This window comes from Heliconius melpomene, chromosome 10 (assembly GCF_056956725.1).
Source record: "Heliconius melpomene rosina isolate 202511_hmr_F chromosome 10, ASM5695672v1, whole genome shotgun sequence".
In the NCBI taxonomy this organism is placed as follows: Eukaryota; Metazoa; Arthropoda; class Insecta; order Lepidoptera; family Nymphalidae; genus Heliconius; species Heliconius melpomene.
Genome location: NC_140398.1, coordinates 11,241,736 through 11,263,759, shown reverse-complemented (window position 1 = coordinate 11,263,759; position 22,024 = coordinate 11,241,736). Strand labels below are relative to the sequence as shown.

Genomic DNA, 22,024 nt, shown 5'->3' with positions numbered 1-22,024 from the left:
AAACGAACAAATAAATATTTTGTTAGACTTTTTATACTTTTTGCACAATTTTTTGTAATTTTTTATTTAATAATCCTCTTCTCTAAATTCTACGCGCGGTCGGCACATACATAATCATCTACTTGGCAACGCGACAATGTAACGGCGGGAAAAAAGATACTATTTTCTTAATTTTATTTATATGTATTTACTAAACATTTAGAGCCTGAAAATCATTATAACATGTTAAACAACAAATTTATTACAACAATAAAATTAGTAATAAAAACAATAAAATAACATTAGATTATTTGATTGTATAAAGGTATAAAAAGCACAGTTACAATAAAAGCAGACCGCCGATCTTTTTGCATTGTCTGACATTGATGGATGCGTTTATTATCTGTGGTGCACATGTACGGGTACGTCGGTACGGGTCTGTAGTGGATAGTGACGTCAAAACAAAAGATTTGAGATTTGCACATGTGGTGCATCCGGGCCCCGGCAACCAGTTCAGTCACACGCGTCGCTTAAAAATACTACATAATTATTAATAATACCCTTGCTGTTGTTTATTTTGATTCTTTTTGGTTAAATAATGATTTAAGGATTGTATTTTATAACTTTAATGCAATTTAAATATTATTGAATTATTATAGTCTGTTAATCAATAATTTACACTTCGTAATTTCGTATTTATATTAAGATTCTTTGAAAACTTTCATTCCTCATTCCTAGTGCAATACTAATATATGTAATATTAAGTAATCAACTTATAATTTATTTAGTAATTGAAATTATTAATACAATGATTGTAAAATTAAAATAAATGAATATAAATAATTGAACTATAAAATCAATAGTCACTACATACACCAATTATCTGTTAGGGCTAACAAAAAGCTAATTTGATATGCACCCGGGCTAAGCTCACATTAAAAAGTTGCTAAATTCACCCTATAGTGTACAAAGCTTAGTCGGGCTTCGCAATACAACCGTTCCCATCGAACGCGGTCCGCCTCCAGTCAGTCGGAAACGGACGATCGTTTCGAGCTTACGTGTTGTCCGTCGAAATTATTTATTTATTCGCTTCGTCGCCAATTGTGACAGCAAGTGTGTTGAAACTAGTGAAAATTATACTTTATTTGAACATCTATATATAGCGTATATTATATACATGGTGTTCGTGCTTAAATAGAGGGATATTGAGTTTGTTTTCGGCGGCCCGGTTTGTGCCAGTGCACTAATTGCTGTTTGCGGAGGTAGGCAAAGTTATTTTTGTTTTCGTAGCTAATATTTGTTCGTTAAGTTATTTAATAAATTCATCCTAAATATACAATACTGTTAATAACATTTTTTTGATTTCTTAAGTATATATTTTTTGTTAATTATAATAATTAGATACAATAAAAAGTAATTATGCAACTACAATTTACGAGTTCTTAACTAATCACTTTATAATGTTATTGGACGAAATCATAACTTTTATAAGTAGTTTTCAAATGTCATTAAAGCTTTATTTTTTTATCCGTATTCTACACGCAATAAAAAGGAAGCTTCTCATATTATTTCTATGGTGAGGCCTCATCCGCCGACAAACCAGTTCTCGGTCAGATGATGGTTTGTTATTATTTTTTTTTGTTTCTCCAGCTCGGGTATTGTCATTAGCAATCGAGTTTTTCCATCGTTAGATAATTATATTCATTTTCTTTCATATTTTATTATCCTTTTTTTTTTGTAAATTAAATGAGCTTCACGCTTTAATTCACGCAAAGCAGGGTCGACAGAGGGAACGTAGTGTTAACACACTCTGTTCCCCATTTGATGTTTTTAACTACATGAAATAGAATTGTAACTTGGTTAGTACGAGTAGATCCGTAATGTAACCCCCTATTGTTTGCCTGCTGGTGGGTCAGCTCAACAATGCGGCGCTTACAACGATTCGCAAAAAACACTCGCTTATATTACTTTTCCTTAACACAGCGTTTACAAAGTTGGAAATCCATAATGTCATCACACTGTCACAGTATCGACGTAACAAGTGGGGCGAGAAGGGACACCCTCTATATTTCTGTTTATTGCATAACAGCCATGTGCTAAGGATATTATTATTATTTGAATTTCGTAGAAAATAGTATGGTATTGTAGTTAAATTAATAGTATGTAAAACAATTTTAGTTGTTTATTTTTTTGTTTATACATACTTTAGATATAGAGAATATGTTATTTAGTTAAGATAAATAATTCAGATCTCCATTACCTATATTTTTTAAACAACTTAGGGGACTCCCTAAGTGGTACTCGAACTCACAACTCCCGCGCTCAGTTACACCTTAATATAACATACAAAAATAAGGAAACATTAAATTTAAACTCATGACATAATAGCGACATAAAATGGTGAAAGCTTTTTTAATTACATTAATTATTTTTTATATAGATGTTTGGTAACTGATTTGTATACAAACGCGTTAAAATACCTCAGTAACATGAATGTAGTAATAATCATAGGTCATTGTAGAAACAAAATATGAATATTATTTTTATAGTAACAATGAAAAATTGTAATTTCATTAATATTAACACAATATATTTAAAATTATGGATTAAGTTAATTCAGTAAAAATATAAAAATTATGTCAATAAATTAAAATTTAATATCAATACAGATTAAAATATCTCGAGTGAATGCTATCAATTCTTCTTGAAAGCTAATTCAATTATCCGCAAGGAACCACTTATATTAATTTTAATACTAAATTGTAACTTCCAATGATCTGGTTAAGATACGAAATCCGGCGCCGATATCCAAATTATAATATCTTTATCAACATCCATATAGATATATTTGCTCCACATTTTAAAATAATTCTTATTATATTTCCCAAAATGGTACTTTAGTTATTAAAGGTAAAGGAATATATTTTTAATTTAAAAATGTATACCTTTTGTATTCATTTAATAATTTAATTTTTTGAAGTCAACCTTATTCCTTTTACTAAATTAAATTAAAATACTTTCTTATTTTATTTTCCGAATCGTGCTATTAAATTGCTATATAAATTGAAGGGTTATGGTTTCGATTATCACTTTAGGAAATGAAATATCTAGTTCAACTATCCCCTACTCAACACACAATGCCTCCAGAGTTCAGCGAAAAATGGAGAGCGGAGTATCTCAACACTAGGCTCCTTCTGCCTACCCCACTTAATGCGGGATACAGCATAAAGCTGAAACTAAAGGTACGAAATACTACTAGCAGTCGTCGGTAAAAATAGAAATTAGTAAGCTACAGGAAACATAAATCATAATTATCTAGTGCAAATACTTCTTAAAACTCTGACGTTTAGATATGTGATATATCATCGTACTTGCTGATAATGTTATAAATAATTATTATAACAAATTACTCGAGTCACAGCCTGCAGCAAGAATGCAGGAGAAAGGCTTGATAAGGCAGGGTAATGTCCCTTATGAGAATGTACCTACAGTTTGCTTAGATGGCGAATGCGGGTCCAAGATAACCAGGAGCAATTATGAGAGTATTTTACAATGTTTTCTTCTATTATTTCTGGAAGCGTAAATTTTATATTTATCGTAATTTTGAATATGACAATGTATAAAATTTACTCTTAAACTAATATTAGGTGATAACATTAGATAAAGGAGACAGAGAATTCCTTGCTGAAAAAACAATTAGGTTCTATTTAAAATCTTCCACATCCCTACTTCAATAGTAATATAATTATAATAAAAAGTGCGGATTTAAACCTTATATCACCGTCGTAGCGGTTACTTTATCAAAGACGTATGACGTACGTATGAAATATAAACCTATAACAAAGGTATCAGAATATAATATAATAGTAATAATATAGCAACAGAAGCACAACTTAGAGGTAACAATATTTAGACATTACTATCTATATAGCCTATAATCTCATTTATTAAAGTTATAAATTAAAATAAACTAGAATTTCTCGTAACTCAAATGGTGCGTAGAAAATTGATACCTAGTAATAGAAGTAAAAGATTAGCGTTTTTTGCGGCTATTACAGTAACTAAATGGAAGAAAAAATATTACAATAAAATGATAACGTTTTTGCTATCACGCAAAAATTAACCAGACCTGCATACTTTTTGCTCAAATTGCGAATTTGATTTTTGTTTCTTAACTGTATAACATTGTCAACAGATGCTGAAAATATACGAACTGCAATTCTGTTCTATTTTGGGGTAAAAAACTATGAAGTAAATAACTACTATAAACTACTACCGTTATATTTATATGAATATAATATAAAATTGTCGTTATTATTTTTAAAAATGAATTATACTCGTATATGTATATAATTTGTTTAACTTTAATAATTCTAATTTAGCACATCTTTTTAGAGGTCGTTGTCAATGATAACCGTTTTTTGGTTTACTGGGAAAATCTTGACTCTGTTGAAATTAACTTACCTAATAGTTATTATTATTAATAATTTAATTTAATTTCAACAATAAATTATTTAAATGTAAATGATGAAAATATTTTATTGTTAAAATCATAATTTGTAGTTATTAAATTCCGCTATTAGTAAAAGGTTTAATGTTTTTATCCACAAATATATATTAAACCTTATGGTAAGTACTCTGTTCCCCACATTTCACACTATTTTCGAGACATTATGTGTTATGGCGGACCTCAACTCTGTGCTTTATCTTGTTACGAGAGCGAGGAAGTGGAAGCTGCGCCACGGCCATGATGCTATGGCCTCAGAACATTTTTTTTAGTACGAGAAATAGTTTTACGTTATATTTTCAAAATTCCAAAATTTAAAAATTTATACCTACATGTTGTACGTGAGAAATTCTTTGTGTGTTACTTATTGATAAATCGAACAAAACAATTATTATTTCTTGTTTGCTTTTTCAAGAACATAAATAACCTCGCTTCACAATCAATACCTAACATGGTATAAATCAAGCTGGGGAACCCCATAAGGAAAAATTTACTCAGTTTATTGGTAAACCTAATATTAGTTGCTCGCTGCATGTATTTATATAAATAAAAATATATTATGGTGCTAATAATATTCTATCAAACTATTCAGTTAAGCATATGTGTTTTATCAGATCGTAGTAAGTTTTCTCTTTGTATTTCGTGGGGGTGGACGGTTATAAACGTGGTGCTAATTTAACGGACACGCGTCCGTTCCCGCCAACGGATTAATGGCCGTTGGTCTTTTCAACGAATATAAATATGTCAATCAAATTATTATAGATTATAATATTTAATCTCGGTTTGGAGATGATGTAAATAGGTTGAAATAACATTCAAATCTAGTCAATATTTTCTCCTACTGTTTACCTTCAATCTTTTGCATAATTTCTAAGAAATGTGTGGAGTTTAAAGAAATATTACCTGTGTACTTATATAATGTAATAGGCAAATATTATTTTGTGTATTCTAAAAAGTGGGTATATTATCTAGTTATGTAAGGACCTTACTCTTTTCATGTATAACTTTAACTTTGCAATACATTCACAAGTTGACAACTTAAGTGTCATAAGAAACATGTTTTAGATGTTGCATTCTACATTCGATTATAATTTTAAAATAGATGCAATGACGCCATGCAACGACAACGCGTACTAAGAACTAAGAACTAGGTTTAAGCTGTGTCAACTTCTCAGAAGAGGCAACTGTCGAATTCTCATAATAATATTTCATTTATTATATTGCATTGTTAAAAATATAAATAATTACATTTAAATATTATTTTTCTATTTTGCTACTATAAAAAATTGTCATTTTAGATCATTTATTGAAGAAGCAAGCAAGGAGTTCTCGTGAGAAAATATAATGACATGGAAACGGTTCGCTTTAACTTGTCTAATTTTTAGAAAAAGAGAGAGTTTAGAGATTACAATAGTCTATCACCAGGATCAGTGGCTGCTTTGCAGCGTATAAAATATTCATCAAAAAATATGCATGCATAAAATCTCAAAAATTATTTATTTATTTGGTAAAAAAAATTAACATAGCGCGAGTTAAATTACTCAGGCGAGAAAAAGGCTTTTTAAAAATTATTTATTTAATTTTATAAACAACCTTTCTGTTTTAAAGCAAGTTGAAGACAGAAAATCTTTATTAAAATTTTATATAATTCAAAATAGTTAAATCAGCAAAATACTAAAACACTATTGTTCGATTCCGCGAGGTGCAAGTGCGGCGTCATCGGAATGTATCCTTATGCTTATGTAACTCCTCCCTCCTTAAGATGGAAGCTGGTCCTGCAGGTTCCTGAAGCGTCCTCGCTGCTGGTTTCCTCCGGGACTCTGGGAAAATGTCGTAGATTTTTCCAAAAATAACATTTATTATAGTAGTATATAATAATCATAGATAAGCTTGAAACAGCCAGGATAATACTCTATTTCTTTATTTTCTCCTCTTCTTCTAGGGTTTGGATATTATATGCAAGTTGATGTATATAATCGAGAGGTATATGTTCTAAATCCTTCTTTTAGGTAAGAGTACCCTTTGTTACCAAGTATAAAGGTTGGAAATAAGGAATAACTAGGTTATATTTATCATTAGAAATGGAAGGAATTTCTAGGATGGAAATTAGGAAATGTTCTGTACTATATGCTTTCATCATAATAGACACTTTGATTTATTTATTTGAATAGGTTTAATGTTTACAAAATTAAAACTACATATATTTTTTATGAATTAATAAATTTCCTTATAATAATTAGTAGTATCTAACTACTATCGAAACTAAACCATATATAATAATACCATGATTAACTCTAGAAATAGTAAAAATATTTTTTTTTGTTTTTTTTATAAGTAAATCTAACTTATATTCTATTTTATTTCTATAAACCTTATGTATCCTTTAAGATGAAGTATTCTCGCATACAACAAAATAAGTTCTTTATATATTATTATATATAGTATTTATTTGTATATAAAATTATTATATATAATATTTATTTGTATATAGAACTATTATATATAATATTTATTCGTTATTAAGTAAGTAAAAGCAAGGTTAAACATATCATTTTGTTTAAGAGTTATTCTTTAATTAATAAAATCTAAATAATAATAATATAATAAAATTCCATTATGTATGGGATTTAGGGTTATTTTGGCTCTTGTGTAAAACACGAGGGACCTGAGATAAGATTAGGCCTTCGTAGCAATTTATAACGAACTCTATTAGAATTAGAGTTTGGATGATTTTTTATAATCTCCGTTCTATTGTAAGGGTGCAAATTAATTATTTTATACGGACCTTTGAAATCTGGTATGGCTTTATCTCTGAGCGTCGTCTTAGCTACTTGCTCATAGACTTTTTCACCTACCTTATGTGGTTTTCTTGTGTACTTCCTTAAGGATGATACTATTTTCTTCTCAGTATTATTTACTTTGGTAAATACGTCTTTTACCAATGTCCTAGTATTAGTTAATCTATTGTCTACTCTGTATTTCGAGCTGGGTGTTATTTTAGTGTTATACTTTGAACTGGGTGTTATTTCAGGGTTAAACTGCCTAACTTGTCTGTCATTATCATTATATTTAATTCGTAAACCTTTATTTTCGTTATCTATTTGGGAATGGTTAGTGGACACTAAGTTATTAGGAACAATAGTACCGATACTCGTACTGTCAGTCTCTGATGTGAGAATCTTATGTCTGTCGTTGTCAGGCTCTATGTTGTTATCGTTATTATTACTAGATACAAGGGGTACCTGCGCTATGTTTTCACTAGTTTGTGCACTTAAGTCTTGGGATATACTGTCAATTATATTGTCGACTTTATTATTATTAGAATTTACAGTTGATAATGATTCGTCAGCTTTTGTATTTTGTTTGCCTTTTTTATATATAATATTATATGGTCGTAATTTAAATGTACCTATGTCACTTATGGTTCGTCCTTCTGAATTAGTATTAATGACTTTGGTTATAAATTTTCCATTTTTAACATTAATAATAGCAGCAGGGAATGTTAATCCCTTAGACCAAATATAGTCGTCGTAGATATAAAATCCGTCAGTATAGTTTGTTTTTAACGTGATAAGTTTTTCACACTTTGGTTCTATTTTTATAAGTTTCTTATTATAGTCGAAATAAATAGGTATGTCGGCTGTCGCTGTATGTAGTATTTTATTTTTCAAATTAATATTGCTAGATAATGATTTTAATAAATCTAGACCTATAAGTCCTTTGTATTTAGGGTCGAAATCAAAAATAAGGAATTTATGAAGAATGTCAGTATTAAAGATTGGGGGTAAGGGTAAATTTACTACATGACTATGCTGTGTTGTCGCTTGAGCTGTTTTTATTTCAAATGGTTCATATTCTACACAATTTTGAAAAATAGAATTAAGTATAACTTCTGATGAAATAAGGGATCTAGAAGCTCCTGTGTCAATTAAAAACTTACCTTTAAATTCGGGAATTACTATGTAGGGTAAATGATCTTTATCATGATTATTTATTTTTACTATCTCTTTACGTCTGGGTCTATGCCTAACGTAAAATCCTGCTGGTTACTTATTTCGTCATTAACTGGTTCATAAGTATCCTGCTCGTCTGGTATATGTATATTATCATAATAATACTCACCTGGGGTGTAGTGTTGGGAATACTCATTGAGTTGTTGCTCCTGTGGCTCGTCTGTGTAGAAGAGTTCCTCCACTGCGAACTGCGGCTTCTCTGGTCTATTTGTTGACCTCATAGTTACATCTGATATTTTTTTGGGTGGATTTATTTGCTGGTGAGGGATGTTACCTCTATGATTAATAAAAGGTCTATAACTACCTGAGGGTTGTCGGTTTTTCCATGGTAGCATTGACTGAACCCATTGTTGACGTTGTTCTGGTGTCCAGTTATTTTGTCTAGGGGTAAAATTTGAATTTACGTGCATAGGTGGATTATTCAATCTAAATTGTGAATTTGGAAATGGAATAAAGGTTCTATTATTTTCTTTAACCTTACTTTGAGAGTTTGACATATTAAAATTATTATTAAATCTATTGTATGTGAGCTTAGCTTCTTCTTGCCTAGCTGCTACAATGGCTAGTTCTAATGTGGTAGGTCTGGCTAGACGCACACCTATTGAAATTTGAAAGTCTAATTGATTTGTATATTGCTCTATAACCATGTTTTCATAATATTCTTTGTTACTATGTTTACCTACGGACAAAAGGGTGTCAAGTATGTCTCGAAGGCGTTTCCCAAAAGTTTCCGCGTCTTCATTTTTATTACGTCGCGTTCGAGTTAGCTCTTGCATTAGTTGGATTTCATTCCTAGGTTCACCTATTCTTCTAATCAAAGCGCGTTTAATCGCGTCCCAAGAGTCTAGAAACTCTTCGTATGCTATTGCATCAATTGCGGCTCCACTGAGTCTACTTTTTATCAAACACACAATAGCGGGGTGGTGTTTCGCTGCGCCCTCTATTAATTTCAATATATTATCTACTTCTCTAATATAAAAATTCAACGTTTTTGAATTACCATCGTAACGTGGCATTAAATCTAAAATTAACTTAAAACTAGAATTCTCGCAATTTTCCAAAGACATTTTATCTTTTAATCACGACTAACCTATTTAACAAAATAATTCAAACAAATAAAATATTTCAATTCAATATAATATTTATTAAAATAATATTTTGTTATTTCATTTAATTATTTATTCATTATTTCATTTCATTTATTTATTATTTCATTTATTTATTATTTCATTCATTTATTATTTCATTTATTTATTATTTCATTTCATTTATTATTTCATTCATTTATTATTTCATTTCATTTATTATTTCATTTATTTATTATTTCATTTATTTCTCATAAACTTATTCAATAATAGTAAATGCCTATCGCGATTTGAGCTATATAGACAGATACAAAAATACGGAAGGAAATATAGCATAGGAACTTGGATAACAAAAGTACTCACCAAAGAAACCTCTGCATCTCCAACCGGGACTCAACTGCTTGGCAGAACCTCCGATGCTTAGGTGCTCCGCCGGTCTCGCCGTCGTAGATTCTTCTTAATAGATCGCGGTAATAACGATAGAAACCGTTCGCGGGCTTTAAGAGTTTGATTAAAGCCAAACACGCCGCGATCCTACCGACTGCGCCAGTTAAATTACTCAGGCGAGAAAAAGGCTTTTTAAAAATTATTTATTTAATTTTATAAACAACCTTTCTGTTTTAAAGCAAGTTGAAGACAGAGAATCTTTATTAAAATTTTATATAATTCAAAATAGTTAAATCAGCAAAATACTAAAACACTATTGTTCGATTCCGCGAGGTGCAAGTGCGGCGTCATCGGAATGTATCCTTATGCTTATGTAACTCGCGCCTAGTAACTAATCGTTGGAGGTGGTCTTGTTTCATCAGTTTTAAAGACGTATCATTGCATGAGGGTACATTGTCAACCCAAAAACAATCAAATAATGACGTGATAGAGTCTGTTTCACCTTGCCAAGTTATTCAAGAGCGTCTGAAGGAGCAGTGAACTTTGCCGACTGGCGTGGTTTCCTTCCCCACACCTGAGGTTCACTCACACAGCCATTAGTTCCGAACGTTTATAGTTTTAGATAAAAATCATTTTGACATGTATTTTTCTAAGTAATAAACAGGGATAGCGGTGAGAACTCACTTAATTGTTTCTTGTTGTGCTGATGGTACTATTATGATATATTATGTAAGAGCTGGTTTCTAAGATGATGATTTCCTATCTTAAAGTATAATCTCAACTGAGTCATATTTATAAACGTAAATTACTATATAATAAAATATGCGTATAAGATTTTAACATACTATTCTTTGCTAAAATACAAAAATAATCTAAACAATATATCTGTTTCTACAACCTTTGCTTAATAGTTTTGTATGAAATACTAAAAATATTTTTTAAATTGAATTGCAATCAGCGTGTGACTTGTCGTCGATCTTAAAAACTGTTAAAAGTAAACCAAAATTACTTATTTCAGCAAGTCATTCGTATAATAGAATAGAAGATTATGGCATAATTGCTTTGTGTTTGTAAGATATTTGGTAAAAATTCTCATTATTTTTTTGTCCTGCTAGCGTCGTGTAAGTTAATCAAGTTTAGCTGTAGCGTTACTTTAATAGCCATTTTGGGAATTTATTTCGGAACTTTTACGATGGTTTTTATGTATATTTAATTCTTGCTGCCATCTTATTCAATAAACAAATTCGTGGCGAGAAAACAAGCTGAAAATAAGAATTGGAGACGGATTACTTTCCCCCATAAAAGTTTGTCTTTAAAAAAAACTGTTCACTTTCTTAATATAAGAGTTATACTGTTATATTTTATTAGATTTTGGTGTTAAACATGCTTGCATGATCATATCATTGTCGAATCAAAGGAAAAATAAAAAAAAATAATACAAAAGTATTCATTATTATTTTTGTTTGTCTATACTTTTTAAATAGTGATTATGTAAATCCTACGTATTTAAAATATGTACAGACTTAGCATATTAAATGAATCTAATGCAGTAACCTGAGTTTCTCTCAATACAATGGTTTTCCAGAATAAATAGCTATCATTAGACAGAGTGTATACTACTGTTCTACTGTAAAGCTGTAGAATTCTAACACGCAACCCCTAAGGGGACTTCAAAACCACTGAGACACTTGTTAGAGGATTTTCACACTAATTACTTCCTTCATGCACGATGTATGAATTGTTTATATGTGGCCACTTAGCGTAATATGGTTTTGTTATTGTATTTTAACTTGTTTCACGTTACAATATTTAACTTTAATAATCTAGTAAAGTTGTCTTTAATTGATTAATTCGATATAAACAGTTCTAGATAAAATATATATGTTAACTTTTTTATAATTGTTTAAATTATTTTAAATATTTAACCATTATTATAAATTAGCACTAGCAAAATTATGTACTCTTATGATATTGGAAGACTTTCGATTTCAATTTTTCGTGATATAAATTATACCAGCCAGCAACTTCAAATACAAAAAATTTAAAATATAAGAATTCATTTAATATTTTATGATTTTTTAAGAATAAGTGTAAATGCAAGTTTATCTTTGAACACAAAATGAAATGATAAGAATGTTTGATAAGATCAAAACGTAAAAAAAAGCAGTTGACACACCAGATTATTATTTATATTTTTTTATAATATATCCAATCGTGACTATTTGTGGTCAAGGTTTTACATCGTTTTGAGTAATATATTACCAGCCATGCTTTTTCATATTAAATAAGTATATTCTCTTAGATACGTCTCTTTAAGGGTAAGTTTAAGTAATGGGATCAAAATGGTATCCAAACAAAACAGATTTTCTTAATAAAACTCGCGGCGTAGTTCAAATGTACCAATCTATAGCATTATTATGAGATCAGAAGAAAGTGCAATAGAGGATTAGATCTTCCACTGAGCTAGCAATACCTTTTAATCCTCGAAAAGTGGAGGATAAAGTGACTGACCACTTTCCTCTTGCCTTCCCTATATAAAGCAATCAATTAATATGTAATAAGGGCTATGTCAACAGCCTACATACGGACGCATACAACAATAACACGCAACAATAAACATTCCACTACCAAATTTGATATGAACTTGCAATCACAATGACCACTCGATATAATGTTATTTAGTTGATAGTATACTATGACCTTGAAAGGTCAAGGACCCCAGTTTTATTCGTCAGCGCACGCTTCTTGACCGTCATCTGTTAGTTACTAGTATAATATAAGTAATATTGTTACTTGAGGCCAGTCGTGGTGCAGGGGCACCAGTGTGTGACTAAACGCGACTGATTGTGGATTCAATCCCCATTTGAGGATATGAAATATTTATTTAAATGTATATTTTCAAATGAAAAGAAACCGAATAAATTTTCGCTCTGGTGTCGAGCCCTTAACACGCATAGCCTCCAGTATCCGGCGAGAAGTGAGGAACGGAGTGCCTTAACACTAGGTTCCCTCTACCTACCCTGCTGTGTGGGATACATCGTGAACCTGATTTACTATTGCTACTTAACTATAGAGCTTTTAACTTATGGCTAGTTTGTAATAGACCTTTGAATATGTTGTAATAACATTATAAAGCTGTACAACACTTAAGTGAGGAAGTGAGTATTAAATCAATTTCTAGGCGAAGGTATTGTTATTTCCATAATTATATAAATATACACATTATTATACAATTTGTATAATATTGATGTTTCTTTTGTCTGGTTGTATTGAAATGATTCTTTATTCTGTGTCATTTGACGCATTGCTTCTATTTAGGTGCCTTCTTTATCTTTAACTAAGCGTTAAGTCGAAGGTGAAGCGATTTTTTGTGTATTCATTTGAAAATATTATACGAATAATCAAAGTAAACCTTGATATACTTATCTAATTAATACCTGTTTAGTATTTAAAAAAAATATATTTTTAAATAAAAAAAAATCGCTAAAAAACTTAATCAACCCTATAAATATACATAATGTCAACAAAAGTTTATTTATAAGGGGAACAGATTTATTTTTAAGATTTAATACGTATAAAAGTTTTTTTTATTGTTATTAAGAAATAAAATCAACAAGATACATAAAACTATCAAGGGACTGACATAAGTGAAGCATCTCCCGTTGCTAACGAGTAAAGTATATAATCTATTTATAACAGTTTTAGTAGGTAAGTTATCTCACGGTGAGGCTATAACGAGAAACAGGTGTCAAAACATCTTTAACTGAATATAGATTATTTCTACGAAGCACTAATAAGACGACAGAGTGCTGTCAACTAGGAGTATAAATTTAAATATTTAACATGTTTACTTTGTTTTTATTCACACTTTTTTTTATTTTTGGGAACACTTGGTTTATATTTTATATGATAAGCTTAACAGGCTTGGCCCAAAAAGAATATTATTTCTTTTTGTTTCTAGCCTTTTTCAATCACATCACAGAACTGAACTACTAGAAAGCTTCATTAAAACGAAAAAAGAAAAAAGTTAAAAATTTGTGTGTTATTTACTCATTATTAAGTTTAACATTGACACTGAATTATTTGCGAGTCAATAAAGTAGTACCTAAATATTTCTAGCATGAGCAGTTAAAAATGCCAAAAATATTTAAGTAGTACTACTTCAATTTCTTAATTGATTAGTATCGAACAGATAAATATAAACACAACCTTCACAATAAAAAAACAATAATAATATTTAATAAATAATGATATTTAAAATACTATAAGATAAATATAAAATATAAGTATATCGACATACCAACTCGTAACGTTACCTCAAGTAAACTTACCGGGCTTTCCCTTTCACGTTATTAGCCCGTTTAAGTTACACGCGGCTCGAAATCTGCAAACTCTCTTATACTTCTAAGTAAATACTAGGTGTTTAAGTCGATATTACATAACTTAACAGTAAGTTTGTAAGAGATAAGCAATTTACGTGTAGGTATATAACACTGTCGTCTGTCACAGCAATCATCATGTTTTCATTTTTTACAATCGTTACGTAAATATACTTATTTTGCGAATGAATGAATTATTAACTTAGAAATACAGAATTATATTTATATATTTATTATATCTACTATATTAATTAAATAACAAACTTGAGAAATTAAATAAAAGTTTTTCAAACGTTTACCCCGCTTACATTGGTTATGAGTAAAATTTATTAAAGACGATTAACAATTGATTGAAAAGTGGACCATAGTCGTTAAAATGTATACAAAATATTTTAACAATAATATAAGTTTTTTTTTATTCTAATAGAGTACAACAAAACCACTTTATATTTATAAGAAAATTAAAATTATTATTTACGAATTTAATATAAAAAGATATTTAAAAAATAAGATTAAATAACTAACTACTTCCATAAAAAAAATAGAAGTCCTCTTAAATTCTTACACTTTATAACTTTGAAAAGTAGACTAGATAAAGCGACTTTTAAAAGATATTACTAAATATAAAGATCAAAAGGTAGATCTTAGCAACCCAATTTAAAGTGAGGTTCGAGTTATACTGGCGATGTACATTCCTTTCATCGCAACTGAGACTTCTTGCCTCAAAAAGTCATTAAATAAGCTGTGTCAACTAAAATGAATGGTGTCAGTCAAAAACTAAGCCTTTACAAAGTTGATTAATAAAGTTAAAATATGTTCCAGTTTGGAGATAGCTTTTGTTCCATTATTACGCTTAGTGGAATTTTGGTAAACATTTTATTGTTAACGAGCGAACTGCTGGAGGCTTCGCCTGCTTCAATTTTCATCTATAGACACCGATCCGTTACGTTTTTGTTATAATTAAAGGTATAAAGAACATATACTTACTCAATACTTTTTTAAGATAGTGCATTCGGTTACACCTTTTTCCGAGCGAAAGCTATGTAATGCATATTATTATATTATACGTACAATGTTACAAATAAGTGAAAAGTGCTAATTATATTAATACATCCGATATGTTTTATAATTTTTGTTACAGTATAAATACGTAGAACTTGCTAGTATTTCATAGGAGGTAGATAAATATAACATGTAAAGAGGTCAACTGATATTTTATTTATAGTTAGAAGGTAAAATGGAATAAGCAAAGTATACGCTGGAGCACTCTATCCTCCCAGCATCCGGAAGTAACCCCGCTTAATCGACTAGCGAACCCAATGAACCTCTATTTTTGCCTCGTTCCATATTTCCTCTCTGAAACTGTTGTTTCATTATAAATAAGCATTCTCTTATTTAAAATGCGTACCACAAACTCTTTGAAGTTAACAGAAATTTAAATCTTTCTTCACTTTTTTTATTGAAAAATAACTGAAAATGTACATTAAAAATGTTTGCATTTCTTTTTTTTCAAAGTGAAGATTCTTTAAGAGCTCTTCGAGCTTTGTATCTAATAAAGCCTTGTTTGAAAACAATTAACAACTTATTAACCGTAAAACAGAGAAATATAAATAACCAGATTCTTCTCAGAAACGTTGGGTTTGTTAAGAAAAATAATAGAGCTTGCATTTTTTGCCGGTAACTTCATATTTTTATATAGGTATGTAAGTTTTTGTATTCTCACGGCCTGAGTTGAACACTCACAACACGACATCACTACATTAGAACTAAGACAGACGTGTTACTCTAATTAGATTTTTAAAATAATCTGTTATTACCCATTTATACAATTCTTATTACCTTTTGATTTAAAATTGTTTATTTTTTTCATATATTTTACATCACTAAGAATATACCAATATAAGCTTCTAGAAAACACAAAAGTTTAAAAGCAATTTAATATTTTTCCCACAATTTACAAGGGATATGACCGCAGGAATATCGCTCCGACGACTTCAGATGAGTATTATAATCTCATTTTTGTAATCGAATTTGTTTACGTGTGAGAAAATCTTATACTCTACCTCCATAGAAGATGCAAACCGTGTATATTTATAAGACATCATCCATTGCTGGGAAATAAACAAGAAAGTAACGGAAAATAAGATGAGAGAGGAAATGAATGAAAAACTCATTGTAAAAGCATCAAGGAAGCGTCACCGTCACATGTATGTCCGCCATGTATGACGTCTCTTAACTTGAGTTCAGACTTCAGTTGAGTTTGGCGTTCATGTTGAACGGACGTGTAAATAGTTTTATGTGAGTTTTTAGTGTTAAAAAAAAGAAAATCATCAATGAAGTGTTGCTTATATTTTTTTTATATCTAATATTAGTTAAAACTGTGTATGTGATTAATCTATTGTACAAGATTTTATAGCCGAGCTTTTGGATTTCAGGTTGGTAAACTTTGCAGCTTAGTTTTAAAATTAGATTTGTAAAAAAATAATTAATAACACAAAATAATTGTTAATAATGACAATTGCATGTTATTAATAATATTTAATTATATTTATTGAATTTTAATTAATTAAGATGACAATAATTAAGCACAGAATAGTAGGCACGAGTGTTCTTCGGTCTCTTGATATTAAAGTAGAGTTGTACTCGACGACGATTTTGAAATGAAGGCCGATTCATCAATGCATTCCAGAGCGTGATTCATTTTATTATTAGCAATCGTAATAAAAACGTCTGGTTATAAAAATATCACTTTATAGACAAAAAAAAGTTTTGATGTATAAATTCATATGGAAGGAAATATTTATATCTACATTTATCTTAGTTTTCTTTCTCTTCAGTGAGTTCTCTATTTTACTCCTTTTAGGGTAATTTAGATGTTGTGTATAAGAATGTCGATGTCTATGCACAGAAAAAGAAATATAAAAAAGCGAAATAAAATTTTATGCAACGATAAAACGATGGGAAAAGGATATTTTTTGTACTAATTTTAAGATTGTAAAAGAAAAAGGCACATGTAGAACGCCATCAAATAAATCAATTACGCCCGTACGTACGTACGTAGCAGACGAACTGTGAGAGTCACAAGCAAAACGTCCAAATTCTACACCGACGGCATATTTTTTTCTTTAAAAGCTTAAAATTTTAATTTTTCTGATATTCTCATATCGTTTTATATTGACATGTCAAAATTATATAGATAACAGCATTTATTATAGTTTTTATACATTACTGATTAGGTTTATCTGTTACATTGAGTTTTCAATTGACACATGTTTCCGAATGATTGAGAGTTGGACATATTTTATATGCTTTTATCTTTTTAAACGGTTTTATTCAACACTCCATTTAAAATATTTCTTGCTTTTTTTATTTGTATTACACATGTGTATATCATATTATACAACAAATTATAACATAAGCATCTATCTTTAATGTAATGTGCTCTCCTTCTTTTATTCTTCTTTCATTCTCCTTAATTCTTTTATTAAAAAAGACAAAAAAATTATCTACATATATAAAGTCACTCACTCACTCATCACGAAATCTCAGAAGCTACATGTGTTAGGAATCTGAAATTTTGCATAGGAGTTTTTTATAGGCCGTAGGTGCTCGCTAAGACGGGAATTTGCAATATTCGACTTCTAAGGGGTTGTTTTTGGGGTTGAAAGCCCCAAAGAAATATGAAACTTCGTTACTATAAATACTAGGAGTCTCAAATTTTGCATGGACGGAGATTACACTTATAGAACGTAGGTACTCAAGGAGACAGAAATTAATAATAATGTAGTTCACGCAGGCGAAGCCGAGGGCGGGCCGCTAGTTTATTAATAATTACACAATTTTGTCATTATTGCACCAATAGCGACTATTATAACTTATCTAGTTTAAATTACAATGGGCATCGTTTTGCATTCAAAAAAAGATGTAAAAGCGTTGCCAGCAGTTTATAATAAAGAGAATACTGTCTGCAATTTTAACGAAATAGTCTCTACGCTGACGTAGTTATTATATTTGCTGACGGTAAATTTGTTTTGATAACTTTTTATTATTAAATGCATATCGAACATAAATATTAAATATTTCAACATACTAATATTTAGTATAGATATTCTACTAAATAAATACACTGTCACAGATACACTAATAAAACTGGCCTTGCATACTCGCAGACGTGAGTTACAACTTCGCCTCGTGTTTTTATGTTTAATTTCGATATAAGCATGTTAATATATACCATAATTTATCATATGTTTTATATTTCCTCAATTATTTAATTTTATCTTGATTACTAAGAATATTCTTTGTTATTGTCATACATATACCTATGTACGTACGAGTATGTTGCTTATTGGGAATCCTAGTATTTTTAATGGAATATGAATATCATTTACTTAAGATAAAAATAAACATTCTTAAAAAATTGAACATAAATAAATACTTACAAGTAATATAATAAATATATATTGTTAAATATTATGTACATTTGGGTAACTCATAAAATACAACATTTTAAACTACGATATTTTCACACTCTAAAAATATAGTTAGGTACCTTATTTTCTTATACACATATTTTTAATTAGCTTTTAGAACCGTTTTAGAGTATTTCTTGCTTTCTGGCTAACCAAAACATTTCTTATCCATTACAAAACGCAATTAATTATCTGTGCAAACAAAAACAACCATTTTCATACACTTTCATACGACTCAATTATAACGTGCAAAGACAATCCATATATCACGAGAACCATATTATATTGACATTAATATAAACCAACGATTACGAATGCGACTATATCAACTTATAACACTTTCACTGCATACATCACGACCAGTTACAGGATAGACCTTATCTAATCGCTGATAGTCTGGTAAGTCGTGCTGATCAATATAAGAAAGTAAACGTAAGAAATTACCTTATTATCTTATTATAAGTAATGCTCGGTTATTACTGCTCTATAAGAAACGCGGTTAGATATCGTTTAATTTAATGATTTCTTTTTATTTATAGCTGTTTTGATATTATTAATAATTGAAACCACTGCCTAGATAGGTAAAATAATATATATTAATAAAAAATAGTATAATCTAGAATCGCCATGAAAATAATACTCTATGTAGAGATGGCTTTAACTATAATTATTGTATACTAGCGGCCCGCTCGCGGTTACACCCGCGTGAACTATGTTATTATTATTTCTTTATATTTTCTTTCTTTTTATTTCTGTCTCCATGACTACGTCCTAGTGACGTCTATGCAAAATTTGAGACTCCTAGCATTTGTAGTAACGTAGTTTCATACAAACTTTCAACCCCAAAAACAACGCGTTGGAAGTCGAATATTGCAAATTCCCGTCTTAGCGAGCACCTACGTCCTATAAGTAAATCCTATGCAAAATTTGAGATTAGTAGTAGTAGTTTCTGAGATTTCGTGATGAGTGAGTGACCTTTGGATTTTATATATATAGATATAGATTAGATTAAACAATGCAGTGTTAAAGTCGTTAGGTTAAGATATATGTTCGGGACAGTGTTATTAGGTATTCAAAGTTCGACACTAGTTTTATGTATCACCTGTTTCCTTGTGTATTCCTCAAAATAAATAGAATAAATATTGGCAAAAACTTCTGATAGCAAAAACTAAAGAATAAAAACTTTTTTAATTATAAGAATAATATATTTAATAATATATTCTTAAATAAATACAGTATATATTTTTTATAGCTTACGGCAACTATAATGATACTTATATATAGACGCGTATTGCGCCGTGTGCCCAGGTGTGCGCTCAGGTGTCGAAATGTTTGCTCTGAAACAAGTTACAAGACTTAAGAATGTAATATCACTGGTTTTTATAATTAATTATATATGATTAATATATATATGACATTCACTTACTATTTCAATAGATAAAAAATTGTAATTATAATTTTTTATGTTCGCATTAAAATACATATTAAATAACCCAAATTGGTATCTATAGATTTTTTTGTAGTAGTTGTAAATCTTTGTCTCTTTTTTATTTATATGTATGTGTTAATATAAAAATATAAGAAAGTATTAATGTATCAAAGACACTGTACAAAATGCTGAATATATAGCGTTGAAAAGTGGCTATTCTCTACTAAAGTAGGCAAAGATAATTAGACGAATGATAAGCGTGTTTATATTAGATTAAAGATGAATATATATGTAGATATATGGCACACACAAACATATTAAATACTGACTCATCTTGGGAACTCCGATTTAAAGATAAAGTCAGTAACGTAAAACAACAAAGATTTTAAATACTTAAAGTTCTCAAATATTATATGGGTATAATTATATAGATGAGGTGTCGTCGATGCAACGACGTGTCTTCTAATCTCTCACGAGGATGCAATCCCGGTCAAACACGCTTCCATAGTCTAATAACTAAAGCGAGGCGGCGCGGCGTTGTGCGCTATCGCTTACTTTAGATGCAATATGCAAAATAACTTCGTATAAGGAAATTGATAGCTTTATCATTTTTTTTTTATTTCATAGACTAGACAGACTTGGATATTAAAATTGAAGTTAATTAATTATATATGGTTAACATGCAATTATTATACTATACTATAACATTATACTCCTTCTCTACAATTTAATGCTTGAAAGTCTTTAAAATATATTGTTGTGCAGATTGGATTCCGAATTTATACAAGCCGATGGAAATTCTAGAGGCATTACGTGTTGAGAGACGGAACTTAACGCCGAATTTTACCTGTTTATCACAGAGAAGAAATGAAAATATAAAACAATTCATATAAGAAAAATTCCTAGCACTATTGTGCCATTTAAAATGACGTTACCTACCTCGCCGGTGCCGGTGGGAAGATAGAGATCACTGAACCTCGCCGATGCCCATTCATTTCACATTATTTCCGACCCGTTGATACGGGATTAGCGGACGCCGGCTATAATTCATTGAGTAACAAACACAACATTCCATTATTGTATGGACCAGTAATTATTTTCTATATAATATAATAGTGTATCGAGAAAGGCTTTTTTCCTATTAAAATGTATTTATTCAGTTGAAGGAATGACATATTTAATATTTTCATTTACTAACTCTGATAACAAGGCAGAGCGCGACATTGAGTTCCACCACTCCAACACGCAATGCCTCGACAATTCGGTCAAAAGCGGGGAATAGAGTGTCTTAACATTAGGTTTCCTGCCTATCCTGCTGCTTGCGGGTTACAGCGTGAAGCTATTAGAAAATATATTTACTATTTTGACTTTTCATTTGTTTACCATGATTTGTTTATTAAAAAAAATCAGTTTAGCTCCAGTTGCTATTATTTCATGCTATGGTAACAATACATTAAATAAATTACACCGTTTTAATTTTGTCGTAAGATTTCCAGCATACATGCTTTATCTTGTAAATGTCCATGTTTACGGTTCATCTTCAATGTGGAAAGACAAAGGAGCTTGTGAATATTTCATGTTTTTGAGGCGCTTAACATTTTCTCTAGAACTCAAAGTTATTTACCAAACAAAACTGTTACGAAACAATGAATATTCATGACTGCATGACAGTAAGCCTGAAACAACAATTCCTCATCTTAATTATAGCCGCCACTTCTGTGTTGTGTTTTAAAAATGTATTTTTGTTGTTTGTTGACTTCAACTTATTACTCA

General features: G+C 29.9%; 1 protein-coding gene across 2 annotated transcripts in view; it reads left to right on the top strand.

The window, feature by feature from the left end:
* Positions 1-997: 997 nt before the first annotated feature.
* Positions 998-22,024, top strand: part of LOC146535632 (uncharacterized) — a 37,857-nt gene continuing 16,830 nt past the window's right edge. The window contains exon 1 of one of the 2 annotated variants that reach the window (XM_085191230.1): positions 998-1,241. The gene's annotated coding sequence lies outside the window, so the exon portion shown is untranslated. Of the gene's footprint in view, positions 1,242-16,603; positions 16,786-22,024 lie in introns of those variants that run through there. The other variant, XM_085191229.1, reaches the window with a different exon arrangement.